General features: G+C 47.9%; 1 protein-coding gene across 5 annotated transcripts in view; it reads right to left on the bottom strand.

The window, feature by feature from the left end:
• LOC147255253 (leucine-rich repeat and fibronectin type III domain-containing protein 1-like protein) overlaps positions 1–14,037 on the bottom strand; it is a 308,907-nt gene that overhangs the window by 64,186 nt on the left and 230,684 nt on the right. Inside the window, exon 1 of one of the 5 annotated variants that reach the window (XM_086217021.1) lies at positions 136–183. The exons of the other annotated variants lie outside the window; for them this stretch is intronic. The gene's annotated coding sequence lies outside the window, so the exon portion shown is untranslated. Of the gene's footprint in view, positions 1–135; positions 184–14,037 lie in introns of those variants that run through there. 5 annotated transcript variants of the gene reach the window in all.

The raw sequence follows: 14,037 nt of genomic DNA, 5'->3' as shown, positions 1-14,037 counted from the left end.
CACTCCTTAATTACATTTGAATTTACCCTAACAAATTATATCCTAGCTTGGAAAAAGTCCTGCTTCAGTAGATGTCTATCTGACACTGCTGTTTCTAGATTTAGGAGCTTATTCCAGCAGAGCTTGCTGCCACACCTTGTAGTGATATAATGGGCAGTTATGCTGATTCCACCCCACCCAGGTGGACTATCTTGTGGACAGCACTGCAGCAGCACTCCTTGGGACACTTGATGCCGTAGCTCCCCTGAAAAAGAAGGTTATCAACCAGAAAAGAATAGTTCCCTGGTACAGCCCAGAGCTGCGTGCCTTAAAATGAAGACCAGACAACTGGAAAGGAAGACACATTCCAGCCAGCACGAGGAAGTCCGCCAAGCCTGGAAGGAGAGTTTATTAATATATAAAAAAGAACTCCGTAATGCTAGAAGCGCTTACTACTCATCCTTAATAGAAAAGAATAAGAACCACCCCAGGTTCCTCTTCAACACCGTGGGCAGGCTCACCAAGAACCATAGTGCTGTTGAGCCATGCATCCCCCAACTCTCAGCAGTAACGACTTCCTGTCTTTCTTTACTGAAAAGATTGTGAACATCAGAACAAAGATTGCCAGTAATGGAGGACAGACTACAGTCCCCATAGAAGCACCTCCCAGACTTGGTGCTCACTTGGACAGCTTCTCCCCATCGACCTGTCAGAATTAACTTCTGCAGTCGGTTCCTCCAAGTCAGCCATTTGTCTGCTGGATCCCATCCCGACAAGCCTCCTTAAGGATGCCTTCCCTCTAGTCAACACTTCTATATTGAACCAAATTTATCCTTCCTTAGTCACAGGTTATGAGCCACAGGCCTTTAAGGTGGCTGTCATCAACCCTTTACTTAAAAACCTTCTCTTGACCCAGATGTGTTAGCCAACTATAGGCCAATATCCAACCTCCCCTACATCTCCAAGATCCTTGAGAAGGTTGTCCTGGAGCAGCTACATGAACATCTGCACAGCAACGAGCTCTTTGAAGCCTTCCAGTCTGGATTCAGGGACACCATAGCACTGGAACAGCACTGGTCAGAGTCTCTACTGATCTTCTTATAGCTTCAGACAGAGGTCTCGTCTCTGTGCTTGTCCTTTTGGACCTCAGTGCTGCATTTGACACCATCGACCACAGCATCCTGCTACAGAGACTAGACCATGAAACTGGGATTAAGGACCTGCCCTAAAATGGTTTAAGTCCTACTTATCTTCAGGTTTCAGTTTGTTCATGTTAATAATAACTATTCAGAGTACAGCAGAGTTACATATGGTGGACCACAGGGTTCAGTTTTAGGAGTTCTGAAAGAACTCATTAGTCCCTCCTGTCCTACCAGAGCCCTCCGCTCCCAGAATGCAGGTCTGTTATTGACTCCCAGTATCTCTAAAACAGCCTGGGAGGTGGAGCCTTCAGTCAGGACTGGTTCAGGTAGCTCTGAACCATTGATAGCTATGCTGCTACAGGCTTAGACTGCTGGGGGACACATCAGGTTACATGGAGCCCTCCTCTCCTCTCCTCTCCTCTCCTCTCCCCTCCTCTCCTCTCTTCTCCCCTCCTCCCCTCTCCTCCTTGGTGTCTCTCTGTGTTTCCTCAGATCCACGAAAGCTCCATCTCTCTGCTCCAACCACCACCTGCATCGTCCCCCCCACCCCCCTTTTATTCCCTACTATTACACTGGCCCGCGCTCCCCTTCCATGAACCAGTCTACCATCCAGTCCCCCATCAAGCTGGCTTGCTCTCCCTGCCTCCCCTCCCATGAACCAGTCTACCATCCAGTCCCCCATCAAGCTGGCTTGCTCTCCCTGCCTCCCCTCCCATGAACCAGTCTACCATCCAGTCCCCCATCAAGCTGGCTTGCTCTCCCTGCCTCCCCTTCCATGAACCAGTCTACCATCCAGTCCCCCATCAAGCTGGCTTGCTCTCCCTGCCTCTCCTCCCATGAACCAGTCTACCATCCAGTCCCCCATCAAGCTGGCTTGCTCTCCCTGCCTCCCCTCCCATGAACCAGTCTATCATCCAGTCCCCCATCAAGCTGGCTTGCTCTCCCTGCCTCCCCTCCCATGAACCAGTCTATCATCCAGTCCCCCATCAAGCTGGCTTGCTCTCCCTGCCTCCCCTTCCATGAACCAGTCTACCATCCAGTCCCCCATCAAGCTGGCTTGCTCTCCCTGCCTTCCCTCCCATGAACCAGTCTACCATCCAGTCCCCCATCAAGCTGGCTTGCTCTCCCTGCCTCCCCTCCCATGAACCAGTCTACCATCCAGTCCCTCATCAAGCTGGCTTGCTCTCCCTGCCTCCCCTTCCAGAAGCTTCCTTCTTCAACTGTTCCTAACATTTCTATGTTTCCTCCATTCTGTGTTATAAACTGTTTTCTTGTCTGTACCAACATCTCCTGCACGTCTGTCCCTCCTGGTGAGGGATCCTCCTCCCCTCCTCACCCTGAGGTTTCTCCCATTTTTCCCTGTTCAAGGTTTTCTATGGAGTTTCTCCTCAGTCGATGTGAGGCTCAGAGGGCAGAGGATGTTGTTATGATGCCATGAAGCCTGGAGACAAACTGGTGGGGAAAACAAGCCACAAAGAAAACTGCCTCGCCTCGCCTGTGGGGACGGTGTTTCTGATCTGGTCCAAGATCTGGGCAGAGTCTGGGTCACAGTGATGCTGGGGTTGATTGCTCATGCCTGAATTGTCTGGCATAGCGAGCTCCTTATTAACATGTGGGAGGACAATTGAGGTCAATGAAAAATGGAATTAATAAATAAAAACAGTTTAAAAAATACCCTGAAATTGAAATGTAAAAATGAAATAATTCACTATGAAAAAAGTATTTGGGTGTCAAACTAACTTGCACATTTATTGGGTAAAAGAGAGTCTTCCTCATTTATCCGTATATATCCTTCAGTCATTTATTTGTGTTTATTTATTTTGACAGTTTTACTCCTCGTGCAGTCACACAGTCTGCTGTGTGCTGCCTGTATTTATACACACACACACACACACATTAGCAGGTACACACTCCTCTGAAGGAAATGCTGCGTGACTGGAGGTCGATTGTAAAACTAGCAGACAAACACTAGTATTTACTGAGCTGAAATATCTGGATGTGAATCAGCAGCAGAGGGCAGGGACCAGAGCCGGTGAGGGGAGGCGCTGGGGAATTTAATGGGAGAGTTCAAACCCAACCGAGGATTCACTCAAATGTCAGTGAAGAGTGTGAATACGACTGAGATGAGCATCGATGCCCTCGTTTCTCACTTGACTGGCAATGTTTTACACCTCGGTGACTTTTGGTCCCACGTGAGGTGGAAAGTTTAGCTGGTGATCAAAGATCATGCATCTCAAGTTTCCTTCTGTCACAAGATCGAATGCATCTGACTGTCTTGAACGTTTTATGGGTTTAAACTCTCTTACTAACTTGATGTGTATGGAAGGAAGTGAGTGAATGTGAAGAGCCTGCAGAGGTTTCCTCATATTTGAAGTGTTTAAGGAGCCCCTAGAGGGCGCCACATCATTGTTAAGGTGGTCATTTTACATCACAACCTTATGTCCTTTTCTGAAAGATTAACAGGGAGAACTCACTCTCCTCATTCTACAGATCCATCCATCCCTCCATTCATCCATCATCCATCCATCCATCCATCCCTCCCTCCATTCATCCATCATCCATCCATCCATCCATCCATCCCTCCCTCCCTCCATCCCTCCATTCATCCATCCATCCCTCCATGTTCCCCCTCTCCTCCTGTTGAGGGTGGTGGGGGTGGAGCCTATCCCAGCAGCCTTCCCCCTGGACAGGTCACCAGTCCATGGCAGGGCCAACACATAGAGACAGACAACCATTGGCTCTCCCAGCCACGCCTACGGTCAATTTAGAGTCTGGATTAACCTGGTCCCTCTTGATGTCTTTGGACTGTGGAGGAAGCTGGAGTACCAGAGAGAACCCAGCAGGAACAGGGAGAACATGGAGACTCACCCAGAAAGACCCCGTGCTGCAGCCGGGGCTCCACCCACAACCTTCTTGCTGGGGGCCACAGCGAGGACCACTGCTCCACCCACATCCTTCTTGCTGGGGGCCACAGCGAGGACCACTGCTCCACCCACAACCTTCTTGCTGGGGGCCACAGCGAGGACCACTGCTCCACCCACAACCTTCTTGCTGGGGGCCACAGCGAGGACCACTGCTCCACCCACAACCTTCTTGCTGGGGGCCACAGTGAGGACCCCTGCTCCACTGCTCCACCATGCTGGCCCATTCTCAAGATAAAAAAGTTATTGCTTTGCACTATCTGTTTGATTTGTCAAACAAATATGAATGCTTAAAGCTCTATGAATGTGGTGATCCACTTATTTGCCGTACCATCACGACCATCACGATCAAGCGGGAAGAGAAAGAGGAGGACTGATGTGAGTGATCTGATGGAGGCCTTCATAGACGTGCTAAAAAAACACAGCACGAAGAGGCAGGCCGCCACCGCCTGGAGATGATCATCGAATGGACGAGGCTCCAGAGGGAAACTGAGGAGCATCGGCAGCAACAGATGTGCGTCACGTTCCAGCAGCTTCTTCCTGCTCTCTCTCACATCCTACCATCATCATTCTAATCAGACTACCGACACCAGTGAATGGACTATCATACTGTCTCACTCTGTGATTGTCTAGTTTGTGCGTTGTTGCACAGAAATAACTTTACAACATACATCATAAATCATTACAAGGCCTATTAGGATCATGCAAAAACTACAAGACACATTTTAACCAAACTTGGTGGAGGGGAGCAGCTCAGCCAAAGGAAGAATCTTATATGTTTGGAGGAAATCTGATCAATGTAGCAACTTTCCTGAGGCACCCCTGACAAGGATGCAGCAGGAAGATGGATGGTCAGCTCAGGACCTGGTGGCTGTTTGGGTGCATACGCATGTATTCATCTTTAAAACATCCTGGTGTGTTCAGATCAAGACCAGGTAGACTGATGTGGGCACGGACCCTTCGACCTGTTAGGCAGCACTGAACTCTGAACCCCAGCTGGACTTATTTGGAGATGCATGATAGATGAATTTTAGTAAACCCAAGTGTAAGAGATTTATGAGTCAAGGAGCATTGGGTGATGACTGACTCAAATCAGTGGAACAGAATTGAATGAAAGGCAAAGATGCACGATGATGAATTAATTCATTTTTCTACATTAGCGGCACTCCAAGGCCTTCACAGTGTTGTCTATTCATACACACACAAACACACACACCCGCACACACACACATGCAAACACACGCATGCACACGCTTGAGTTGCCATACAAGGCACCAGACACAGACACCGGTGGGAAGTGAGAATCACACCAGCAACCCTGCGGTTGCTAGACCGCCACTCTACTGCCGAGCCACGCTGAGCATGAATGATGCAAGCAGCTGGCGTGCGTTCATGCATCAACTGGTGGGACCAGGCTGCAGTCAGATGCCTCAGTGAGTCACCGGTTAAATGTTTCAAAGTCGTGGTGATGCTGATGGAGACCGACTGGTGATCAATCAGCTCCTTCGTTACTGCTGTTGATGTAATTTGGCAATGGTATATTTGGTAAAATGGCTACTTTCCCCCCTGTGACATCGTCTGCTGAGGAATGGCGCTGAGCACAGACCTCATGGAGTCAGACCAGCTCAGACCAGCTTGAGACGACGCGATGCCTCTCCGGCACCTACTCAACAAAAGCTGCTCCTAATTTCTATTTGCATCACTCTTTCCATCCATTTAGATTCCGCCTCCCTCTTTTCCACCTCTCTCATTTCTGCCAAATGCTTTTCAGCTGTTTCCTCTACGTCCCCCTCCATTCCTTCCCTCCCATCCTGCCATCCGTCTCTTCCTCTGTCTGAATCACTGCGATCATCCATCCCTCCTCATCTGCTCCTCAGTTCCTCTCTATAAGATGCTTCACTCTCCCATCTTAGTGTCTTCCCTCCTTCTTTTATCGAACTTCTCCACCCTAATTTTGTCAACCTCATCCTGCAAACATCGACTCGCATAATTCAATCAGTATCTTATTCATTGAGATTAACAATTATTGTGGTTAAACACACAGCAGTGTATCCACCTACACTCCCGCTGACGAGGTAGAAATGGGTTCCATGTTTAATGTGGAGAGAACACGTCTTGAATGAAAGGATAAATATTGAAAGGCATTGAAGTGAATTTTGCTTTAATTTAAATCTGTTCCTGCGAGGGAAAAGACCAGACGGATAAATGCAATCATGCGAACGCTCCTGCATTTAATTCTAGTCACATCATTCAACACAAATTACTACAATTTATACCAAATAGACTTAAAACATGGAAGTGGATATAGTTTAGCTCGTCCTGCAGCATTCTCCTGAAACATTCTTACTGCCCATGAAAATCTTGTGCACAAATTTTCATGCACAAGTCTGCAACACGAGCCAAACGTGCACCTACACAAGGCACTAAAAACACCTGGTCAGGGAGAAAATGCTGTTGGCTTCAACACAAATACACGAAAGTGTCCTGACGGCGCTCCTGGCTCACGATTCTGTGAAGCCTCACCATCATGGAGTGAAGGAGAAGCGCATCTACATCAGTGCTTCATCAGCTGGTGATCAGGATGATGCAAACCAACACACAGCATTCCACTGAGCAGAAACACATGAAATACAGTTCTGTCAGGTTCATTCACGTCAAGAAACACAGAGATGATAATGAGCTTGATTTGTTTATTCTAGTACAATTGGCGGTACGGCTCCGCTCAGAGGAGTCCCTGATCATGTTTCATGATCACCATGAAACAGGGGACCAGCAGCGTGAGGGAAGATTCTCCCAGTTTAAGACTGGAAGAGCAAACATACCCCGTGAACAGAGCAGCAACATGACATGGAACGATCTATGCCATGTATACACCACAAGGTGGAGCTGGGGAGGTGGAGGGTAGCAAGTTGCAAGCAGGAGCAACTGTAGCAGCAGATAACAGCAGCAGCAGATAGCAGATGACAGCAGATGACAGCAGATGACAGTGGGCAGAGCAGCATAGCCAGAAGCTAGCAGAGCGGTAGTTGAGGCCGGGTGACATTTAAGTTGAGAGGGGCCAATCAGAAGCGAGGGATTTGATCAGCTGATGCGGAGCAGCTATAGATCAGCTGATTGATCAGTTTGATTGATGGTCGGGAAAGCCAATCGCACTTGACTACCACGGCCTGACAGAACTAAGGTTGACGCTGGATTTGTCACTTCCTGCATTTCTTCACCCAAATACACCCTCCTCTGTATTTATGAATCCACTGAACCTTCAACTGGGTAAACAGAAAAGGGGGTCACCTCACCCCTTAACTCCCATCAGGGAAACACACACACACACACACACAGAAGCAGTCATTGTGCTGCTGAAATAAAACAAAACATAATCCCTCCATCCATCAATCCACCCTTCCATCCATCCAACCCTCCATCCATCCATCCATCCATCAATCCACCCTTCCATCCATGCAACCCTCCATCCATCATCATCCATCCATCCATCATCATCCATCCATCCATCCATCCATCATCATCCATCCATCCATCCATTCATCCATCCATCCATTCATCCATCCCTCCCTCCATCCATCCATCATCCATCCATCCATCCATCATCATCCCTCCATCCATCCAGTATCCATCCACCCATCCATCATCATCCCTCCATCCATCCATCCATCATCCCTCCCTCCCTCCCTCCCTCCATCCATCATCATCCATCCATCCATCCATCCATCATCATCCATCCATCCATCCATCCATCATCATCCATCCATCCATCCATTCATCCACCTATCATCATCCATCCCTCCCTCCATCCATCCAGTATCCATCCACCCATCCATCATCATCCCTCCATCCATCCATCCATCATCCCTCCCTCCCTCCCTCCCTCCCTCCATCCATCCATCATCCATCCATCCATCCCTCCATCCACCCATCATCATCCCTCCATCCATCCAGTATCCATCCACCCATCCATCAATCATCATCCCTCCATCCATCCATCCCTCCATCCACCCCTCCATCCATCCACCCATCATCATCCCTCCATCCATCCAGTATCCATCCACCCATCCATCATCCATCCATCATCATCCCTCCATCCATCCATCGATCATCCCTCCCTCCCTCCCTCCCTCCCTCCATCCACCCATCCATCCATCCACCCATCATCATCCTTCCATCCATCCATCCATCCATCCATCATCCATCCATCCATCAATCATCCACCCACCCATCCATCAATCATCCATCCATCCATCATCCATGATCCATCCATCAATCATCCATCCATCAATCATCCATCCCTCTTTCCATCCATCATCCATCCTTCCACCCATCCCTCCATCCACCAATCAACATCCCTCCATCCATCCCTTCATCCATCCACCCATCCATCCACCCCTCCATCCATCCATTCATCCATCCATCCACCCATCATCATCCCTCCATCCATCCATCCATTATCCATCAATCCCTCCATCCTCCATCCATCCATTCATCCCTCCATTCATCCCTCCATTCATCCATCCATCATCCATCCATCATCCATCCACCTATCTATCATCCATCCACCCATCCATCATCATCCCTCCATCCATCCATCCATCATCCATCCCTCCCTCCATCCATCCATCCATCCACCCACCTATCCATCATCCATCCACCATCCATCCATCATCATCCCTCCATCCATCCATCCATCCATCCATCCATCCTCCATCCATCCATCCATCATCCATCCACCCATCCATCATCCATCCATCCATCCATCATGCATCCATCCACCCATCCATCCATCATCCCTCCCTCCATGTTCTCCCTCTCCTCCTGTTGAGGGTGGTGGGGGTGGAGCCTATCCCAGCAGCCTTCCCCCTGGACAGGTCACCAGTCCATGGCAGGGCCAACACATAGAGACAGACAACCATTGGCTCTCCCAGCCACGCCTACGGTCAATTTAGAGTCTGGATTAACCTGGTCCCTCTTGATGTCTTTGGACTGTGGAGGAAGCTGGAGTACCAGAGAGAACCCAGCAGGAACAGGGAGAACATGGAGACTCACCCAGAAAGACCCCGTGCTGCAGCCGGGGCTCCACCCACAACCTTCTTGCTGGGAGATCATGGTGCTGACCCCTGCTCCACTGCTCCACCCTGCTGGCCCATTCTCAAGATAAAAAAGTTATTGCTTTGCACTATCTGTTTGATTTGTCAAACAAATATGAATGCTTAAAGCTCTATGAATGTGGTGATCCACTTATTTGCCGTACCATCACGACCATCACGATCAAGCGGGAAGAGAAAGAGGAGGACTGATGTGAGTGATCTGATGGAGGCCTTCATAGACGTGCTAAAAAAACGGTGAGGACCACTGCTGCACCGTGCTGCCTCAAACAAAACATACAAAACCAAAAATAACACACATAGATGATAAAGCTTTAAAATTTGTATCTTAAATCTGTCCTGCTCTGCTCCACGGGCAGGTTTAGAAACTACAAATGCAGCACTTCCCGCAAACCAAAGTGTCTCAACCCTTCCTTCACCACTGATGAGATTTTCCCTCAGTTAAAAAAAGACATCTCTATCATTGATTGTCTAGCAGGGTTACACTGGGGGTTGTGTAAGAGGTCCACTGCTGAACTTCTGGCTCGCTGTTGTGTCGTTGTCATGTTTGTGTAGTTGTCATGTTTGTGTAGTTGTCATGTTTGTGTAGTTGTCATGTTTGTGTAGTTGTGCCATTTCCCTCAGGGCTGATGAACGGCATCAAAAACTTTAACTCTGTCACCTGCTCAAACTCCACCTTGTTATCATTACCCCTCTGTTCCGTTGCACCACCATGATAACGTGCCAGATCATCTCCAGCATGTCAGTGAGCTGATTCTTGCAATCAGTGCTGAGTCATTAGGGCAGTGGTCCCCAAACTACGGCCCGTGGGCCGGATACGGCCCGCCTCCACATTTGGCCCGGCCCCCTGAACAATACCAGAGACGTATTTTAATTTTTTTTCATGTGTATTTGTATTTGATATTAAAATTGATCACTAGCGATGAACTATTTTCATTATTAACTATTAAGGTGTGTTCACTTGGGCTGCAACGATTACTGGACGTTGTCGCCAAAAATTGATAATAACAATCGTCAACAATGAATTCCATCGTCGTCTGTTGTCGCCAGACGCGTTTCTCCAGCAGAGTGAGGCGTCTCTCTTGATTATCATCTCTGACACAGACTTCTCTGAGCAGGAACATTCAGGAACGTGGCATCAGCATCAGGTACGCGCACCAAAACTTCGAAAGTTTGGAGCATTTCAGCCTGGATACGGCGAATAAAAAGACTACTAGCAAAGGTTGCTAAGCAGACCTTGGTGTCATGGCGGTGATGCAGGAACATTTAAAGAAACCCGTCGGGCAGCTGAAGCAAGCGCAGTCTGACTCCTCGTGAGACTCAAGGGACATTCAAGCAGGACGGTTTTTAGGACACATTGGACATTTTAGAAGAGTGTTTTCACTATAAAAGAGAGCTCTGGCGTTTGAGACTGTGCCTGACAAACGTGTTTTAAATTAATGAATTCAATAAAAGATGTGTTTTTCATTGTACCATCTTTCTTGTTTATAATCATTTGACACATAAGTAAATAAACTTCATGCTAAATGTAAGAAAAAATTAATAATTATCTGATTAGTCGACTAATCGTTTCAATAGTCGGTGACTAGTCCACTGTTAAAAGAGTGGTTAGTTGCAGCCCGAATGTTCACCGAACACAACGCAAATTTTCACGTCACTTTATTGGTGCGAATTCGATCGCTGGATCAATGTGTTTATATTCGCGAATAAAGCGACGTGAAAATACACATTGCCGTTTGGTGTGAACTCAGTCAGTGAGTCACTATTCCATACACGCTCAGAGCGTGACATTCTAGTCCACCCTTCTGCAGTCTGTGCCCCGATCTGGCAACCCCAGAAAAAAACCCCAGACCCAAACCCAGAGAGGGTTATTAGGTAGTGTGGCTTTCTGGAAAACAATGCATTTTTACGTTTAGGCACCCCTGCGATCGTCACACTTTTTCTGTTACAAACCCATCAGAGAAGGGGAAAGTTATGTGGCCCTCGCAGAAAAAAGTTTGGGGACCCCTGCGTTAGGGTTAGCTTGTCTGCTGAAGAGCCATCTGGAACATGGAAGTTCCTGGAGATGATCGCCTCCCCAGATCCTTCCCTAAAATAGAAACCCCACTCTTTAGGATTGCCAGACAGTCCAACCATCAAATGCTTGGTTGTCAAAGTTTTTGGGAGGCTTCACGTAAACTAGTCATACACCTTGGACTCATCCATAGATCATTGCAGTGATGTTCCTGCTCCTCAGAGGAAGAATGGTAACTGCTGGTGTAACCCTGCGTTAGTTCCCTCAACATTCTCCGCCCCTTCTGCTAAGCTACGGTCTTCTCGTTCTCCTCCCCACGTGAAACTTCAGCAGCCTCTGTGTTAGCCAGCTGGTAGCAACCTACATGCTAACAACGTGCTGATGAGGACCGTCAGCTTAGGTCTTCTTGTGAGTATTTCTTCAGATATGCAACTCATACGAATGTGTGGGTACGACGGAACGTGAGTTCCCCCTACGTTATTTTGCAGGGTATCGTTGCTGCACCTGAGGTTTAGAACCGCCCACAATGATTATGATTGGCTTACAGAACCTGAGACTTTTTTTTCTACCAAAGCGGAATCGTGACACGGCATAATGGAGGGACGTCTGGCTTCATCACCACCCCGACATTGATTTACAAGGAATTTGAATGAATCTCAGGATGAATTCTCCTCACTGTGGTCATTTCCCCAAGTGGTAATTCACCCAAAAAGAATTTCTTGACCTTCCAGTACTCACTAATTGGCAATTGAGCTCACAAAGATGTTTTACTTCCTCTATCACTTCTCTGTGACTACAGAATGCAGAAAGAGCCAGCCACATCTACTTAGCCTGAAGCTAATCTGAATGAGTGTTTTACTCAACTGGAGCAGCCTCTGCTGCTGCTGGCTGATTTGATCTTTGCTGCAGCGCTCCATCCGCCAGACATGATCCTACCTCCTGGCACCGCTCACTCCAGGAGTTCTGAATTGGAGCTGAATGCTTCGACGGTGACAGTTTGCTGTTGAAGCTGCTTGAATGATGCACTTCAAATAACTGTGACATCTACAGGGCCGACTACTGATGGGGGTGGGGGGGGGGGCATCTGCTGCTCCCATTCACAGCAATGACACGGCGAGGTATCTGCTCCGTCTGCCTGTGGCACCCCTGAATGTTGATGTGTTCACCACTGTATTTGAGAGAATCACTGAAAGGACGGCCCTGGAGCCGAACCTCACCCTGGGATGTTCTCTGGTTTGCTCCACAAAAAGGTGATCATTAAACAACAAAGTAAACAGAAAACGGACTGTTTTAGGGTTTGAACTCCATTTACAGACACAGCTTCACGCAACCCGCTGACACTGAGCCCACACATCAGCAGCTGGCGAGAAGCAAATGTCAGCTCAAACGGGAGGATCAGACAGATAAAGATGTTTGCAGACAGCTGAGGTTGCAGCTGAAACGTCGCAGCAGTGACATCAGAGGACGGCGCTGGTGGACACCGTGGTCAAAATGATGTTCTACTCCAGACTGTGTTGTCACATCAGAAGGATGTTTGATTTCCATAGAGCAGACTGATGTTTACAGAGGCACGAGAGGACACGCTGACGCTGACGCTGACGCTGACGCTGACGGAACAAACAGGGACATCTTGTGTCCAGCAGCCCAACGTTTGAAGCGCAAAACACATTTATGGTCTCTTCATTGAGGGAGGAGGAGGCGCGTCTGGTGCCGTGTTCCTAACCACAAAGAAAAGACCACTTATCGTTCACAGTCAATTATTTTTGTCTTGAAACACACATGACGGTGATCTTCAGGGTTTGGGGACACCCGCATGGTTGAAGTGCCCTCATTGCTTTGGCACATTTTCAGGTAAACATGAAAGCATTCTAATGTATGTGGTGAGACGTTAAGAGGGATTAGACAGCAGATGAGCAGCACCATTGTTCAAGAATTTGGGGGGAAGTGAATTTTTCAGCAAGACTGTTATTAAGTAATTAGCAAAACAAAAAAGTAGTACTTGTGAGTCACAATACCTTGGACAGGTATTGTGACTCACACGGGTGAACCCCGCCTCTCGCCCATAGCCGCTGGGATAGGCTCCAGCCCCCCCGCGACCCTTAACAGGAATAAGCAGAAGAATTGATGGATGGAGTCACAATAATTCCAGCTGCTAGAGGGCGCTATCATCTCTGTTCCCAGAGGTAAGGTTTATGAGTTGTGCCATGTCTGCCATACGCTCATTTTCATCACCCCCCTGATGATAGTAGAGGACAGTGACATCATTTACCGTAAGACGTTCCACAGGAACACTCGAGGTTTGATCATAGATGGAGAGAAGCAGGGATTCATTTGCAGCTCTGTAGTCCAGCTGAGGAGGACAGAGCTCCCTTCAGTCCATGAATGTACTCTTGCAGCCGAACACAAACTATGAGTGAAGGCTGATAAAAAACATCATATAAAGTCTCCAAACTCCTCAGTGAAGGGAGTGTTCCTTTCAGCGTTGTTCTGTTTGTTTCACACGAATTTCAATAGTTGGAAGCTTTTGCATCCTCACATAAAGATCTCCTGTGAGACCCATCTCTGTTTACGTCAGAAGTCTGGAAATACTGCAGTAGTGTGAGTAATGATTGCTGTTATTATCATTGAGTGAACAGTCTTACGAGGCGTGAGCAGGAGCTCATTAACTGAAGTTCGTTATCACAGATCCAGCGCAGAGGACAAGCACAAGGCTGAGGCAACAACACAAAATCCATGAACGGAGAGTACTTGATAAAAAGGGGCACATTTTGCATCACTTTCTCTTAGAATATCAGATTAAATATGCAAATGACACATTCTCCAATCAAAGATATCCTGATTTCCATGTCTATAACCAAAACTTGAACCAC

The sequence above is a fragment of the Aulostomus chinensis genome, chromosome 10, assembly GCF_037954235.1.
Source record: "Aulostomus chinensis isolate RoL2024-O1b breed Wild chromosome 10, RoL_Achi_v1.0, whole genome shotgun sequence".
In the NCBI taxonomy this organism is placed as follows: domain Eukaryota; kingdom Metazoa; phylum Chordata; class Actinopteri; order Syngnathiformes; family Aulostomidae; genus Aulostomus; species Aulostomus chinensis.
The sequence above is the reverse complement of the archived record's forward strand: the minus strand, read 5'-3'. Positions and strand labels throughout refer to the sequence as shown.